The sequence below is a fragment of the Aegilops tauschii genome, chromosome 6, assembly GCF_002575655.3.
Source record: "Aegilops tauschii subsp. strangulata cultivar AL8/78 chromosome 6, Aet v6.0, whole genome shotgun sequence".
NCBI classification, from domain to species: Eukaryota; Viridiplantae; Streptophyta; class Magnoliopsida; order Poales; family Poaceae; genus Aegilops; species Aegilops tauschii.
In genome coordinates this window covers 266194844-266198803 of record NC_053040.3, presented here as the reverse complement: position 1 = coordinate 266198803, position 3960 = coordinate 266194844, and the positions used below count along the sequence as shown (strand labels likewise).

Here is a 3960-nt window from a genome sequence, read left to right as displayed (position 1 = left end):
TGCTTATGCATGTAACTAGTTCACTTGGCCGCCGTGCTTTGAATCTCCTTCCTCCCAACATATTCCCCTTTTCAGGTGGACCCAACAGGTCTCGTACACAGACATATGGGACCAACCACCTATCCATTTGTATTTCTTTATTTTGTTCAATCTTTCGTCCTCTTTCTATACAGCGGCTGGCCATCATAGCCTATGGCATTGGCCAGGCCATCCCTCTACTCCCATACATTGTTCGGCAGCGGCAGCTCCATCGGCCCACCCTGCACCCGAACAAGTCAACCCTCGTACTCCCCTCCGCATGCGTCTTCCCCCGTTCTGGTTCGTTCAGTCTAAGGTCTCGATGTCGTCCTCTGCCTTGGTGCTCTCGCCGCGGCGCCATCGTGTGTCATTCCCAACATGGTCAGCAAAACAAGAGAAATCGGGAGACAACTGTTCGTCGAGAGGCTGACAGTCCCGGGCCCACCAGGTCCATGGCCTAGGTTTTGTTGTTTAACATGGGCAGCCCATGACATGTTTCAACGTTTTTTGGATCCAGCAAGTATCAAGCGGCCTCTGGGCCTCGCAACCTAGCTTCTCTATAACATCAGAAGCCCAAGTTATGTTTGTTTTTTCAAAACGACGCACAGCTGAGTTCTATTTTTCTATAAGAATGCAAAACTGAACCTATGTTTTCTCTTCTATAATAGTATATATAGGATGAGTCTATTCTGATAACACCTTAAGACTCTTATTCTTATAACACCGAGCTTATTCTGCGGCGCCGCATCCCACAACAGAAAAAACAACCTGAAAATGGCGGACTGAGCTGCACGCCTACCCCACCTGTTCCACTAGTCAAACCCCGCTCCACCCATCTTCTTCCCTGCCCACGACCCCCACAACCCCACGAATCCACGATCCACCGCCCAGCCTCCATCCCGCGCAGCGCCCCGCCAGCCTCCTCATGCGCCGCGCTGATGGGATGGGCGGAGCCCCCGCCCTCCTCCACCTTCCTCCAAGGAGCCCCGCCCCACTACTTCACCACCGGCGCCACCTTCATCACACCGGCCGCGCGGCGTCCTCCCCGACGCCGTCCTGCACCCACCGCGCCGCTCGGCCACCACCTACTAGAGTGCCGCCCACAACCACCTCTGCCCCACTGACACCGATTCCTGCCCTGGCGCCGCTCGCCGCCCACAGCTTCCGGACACCGTGTTCCAGAGCCGCCAGCGCCGGGTGTGGACTCCCGCCGATGGATCCGAGCCGCCACGCCCTCGCCGCCCGAGCGCTGCCCCACCCCCATCCGCCGCATCTCCACCCTCCCCCCACCTTCTCCCCATCTCCAAATCGAGTAGCACCTCCACCTCCGGCATCCCCTCCTCCTTCCGCCACCACCGCCACATCACCGGCGCCCCGCTCCCGCACTGAGGCGGCGCAGGTGCCTCCACGGCGCGCCGCCCCGACCCACACTGCTGGATCCGGTGACCCCGCCACGGACCCATGGATCCCGTGCCAGCAGGCCGGCCTTCTACTCCAGATCCCGGCCAGCCCGCGGTCCTCTCCGGCGACCTCCACTCTGCACTCCACCTCGAAGGAGCGGGAGCCTGTGGCCCACGCTCGACCAGTGTTCCCCCGTCGACGACCCTGTGGCACCCCGGCGGCCAAGTGTTCACCTGCGCTCGCCGTGGATGCCCCTCGGCCCCTGGTGCATCTCTTCCCTCATCTCTCAGGCCGTGTCCTGCATTTCGATTCGGTGTGCGTCGCTGTCCTCTGGCGGGCGCGCGTGCAGTGCACTTAGCGGCGATGCTCTTGTTCTAGGAGCATTGCTACACGTACGACAGAATATCTACGATTTCTTTACGAAGTAGTATGGCCACCATTGATCAATGCTGGCTCAAGGTGAGTTCACGGTGGATTACACTATCGTACCAAATCGGACCAGCTTTCATCGTACGTGAGGCACTTCCGTTGTTCTAGTTCGCTCTTTTCACTTCTGAAATAAAATATTGAGGTGCTCCTCGCCAAGCCCCATCGCGCTTCGTGAAACAAAAAATTGTGCGGCTCGGCGACCATGGCAGTGCAGCTCGGAGGCACTCATGATGTGGTTCAGTGCTCGCGGGCTTGCACAATTGGGCGTTTTTTGCGTGCGGATGGAAATTCATCATCACAGAGTGCAGCTGCAATTTGGGCGAGCGTGCGTGTGATCATGGTGTGAAGAGGCGCGGCAAGTAGTTCACTTCCTTTTCTCTCTTTTCAAAAACAAAGTGTTGAGGCTCGTCTTGTGTGCAGGTCACTATGCTCATATTGGCATGTGTGTGATAATCATCCCTCCGTGTATCTGCAGTTCACTATATTCTCCAGCTAGCTCAACTACTACTCGTCAGCGTTGGCTGCCTCCTGTCGGCCAAATGAAGGAGGAGCGGTTTACAGTCCACGCGTCGCCGGCGTGCAGTTCGTGTGTGCGTGGTCTAGCCCAACCACGGCATGATCCTCTCCATTCTCACAGGTAATTTCTTTCCCCCAATTTCACCTCACTTCCTGTAGAGAGGCTACATATAGCATTTCAAGCTCTTAGTTAGCCAATTTGGTGCTATCTCTCTGGAATTCGAATTAGATGCTTGGTGCTTCACATTGATTCATTTTTTAATCCTCTGAAATCCTCAATGTATATGCAAGTACGAGTAGTATACAACGAGTCAATATATATAGTGTTTTTGGTGTTTGGTGCAACAGTAACAGGTGTTTCTTCTCTTCTATATACAGGCATCGACTTGGCCAATGACGGCGTGCAGTGCGGCCAACGACGACTTGCAATACGGCCAATGATGGCGTGCAGTGTCGCCACCAGCAGCACCCCAGGCGTGGGGGCCGCGCCGGGACTCGCCGCGCCTTGCTCCTCCAGTCTGCTGGAGACGCGAAAGGAGCAGCTCCTCCGCCAACATTCGCGGCCTCCAACCTCCTCTACCTTCGAACTGGCTGACCCCCCTTCTCCACCTGCTTCGTCTGCTTGCCGGTCAGCCGCCGGCGACGTAGCTCTGCCATGGATCCACGGTGGGGTAGCACGGCCATGCAGTCCGGCATGCACGTGTGTGCAGTACGGTTGTGGCGGCGAGGCAGCTAGTGTACGCCCACGGCACGGCGATGGGGGTCGGGGCCAGAGAACCACCACATCTCCCTTTGCATGTCCCTCCCCTCGAGCCTCTTACTTTGCTACCAGCAAAACATGCGTGAGGTGAGCTTGTTGTTGCAGTTCACTTCTGATTTTTGGGAGGAAAAAATCCAACAAACCGCAGTTTGCTATTCCTGTTCTTGCGGTTCAACAGTTTGCTATTCCTGTTTAGAGGTTCAGTTTGCTATTTTTTTGTAGGAGACGAAAATATTATCGAAAAGAGAAAGAAAGGTTTAGTATCTACATGTATATCTTGTTTCTGAATGCTAAGTGTGCTCTAATTTACAGAGATCAAGTTGTAACCTCGTAGTGTGGCGGCAGGCGAGATTCTAGTCGGCATGGAGTACAGCTGGTGCCCACTTGAAGTTTTGGTGGAGGAATAACAAAATTGCAGGGTTACATTGTAATTTCACTTATCATTTGGAGGGTGATCCTGCTAAATTCCCACGGACCTAATTGTAAAAATATCTTGATTTCCGTATAGTTCACCCCACTGGCCCGTGCAGTTCTTTGGTCTATGTATTCTCCGTAGAGATTCTTATATTTGTCGGGAAAGAAAAAGGAGTGCACTCCATGAAACACTAGGGGTCCAGTGAAAAAAGAAAATTGAAAAAAATGTCTAATGCGGTCCATTCCTAGTGGCTCGCCGGCCGTTCACTTCATTAATTTTGTTTCTCATTGTTAAAAGACGTAAAAGGAAAAAAGCCTGGAGAATTGTTGTTCGTGAAGTTTACTATGTTATTGTAGAAGAAAAAAGTGTGGTTCATTAATTTCACTTATCATCGGAGTTCAGACCGTCAAATGAAGAAGTG

The 3960-nt window shown here is 53.6% G+C and overlaps 1 long non-coding RNA gene across 1 annotated transcript; it reads left to right on the top strand.

The window, feature by feature from the left end:
• Positions 1-820: 820 nt before the first annotated feature.
• LOC109741975 (uncharacterized) lies at positions 821-3664 on the top strand. Its single transcript, XR_012187722.1, has 4 exons — positions 821-2203; positions 2324-2485; positions 2743-3211; positions 3437-3664. It is a non-coding gene; the product is annotated as an uncharacterized lncRNA (long non-coding RNA).
• Positions 3665-3960: the final 296 nt, after the last annotated feature.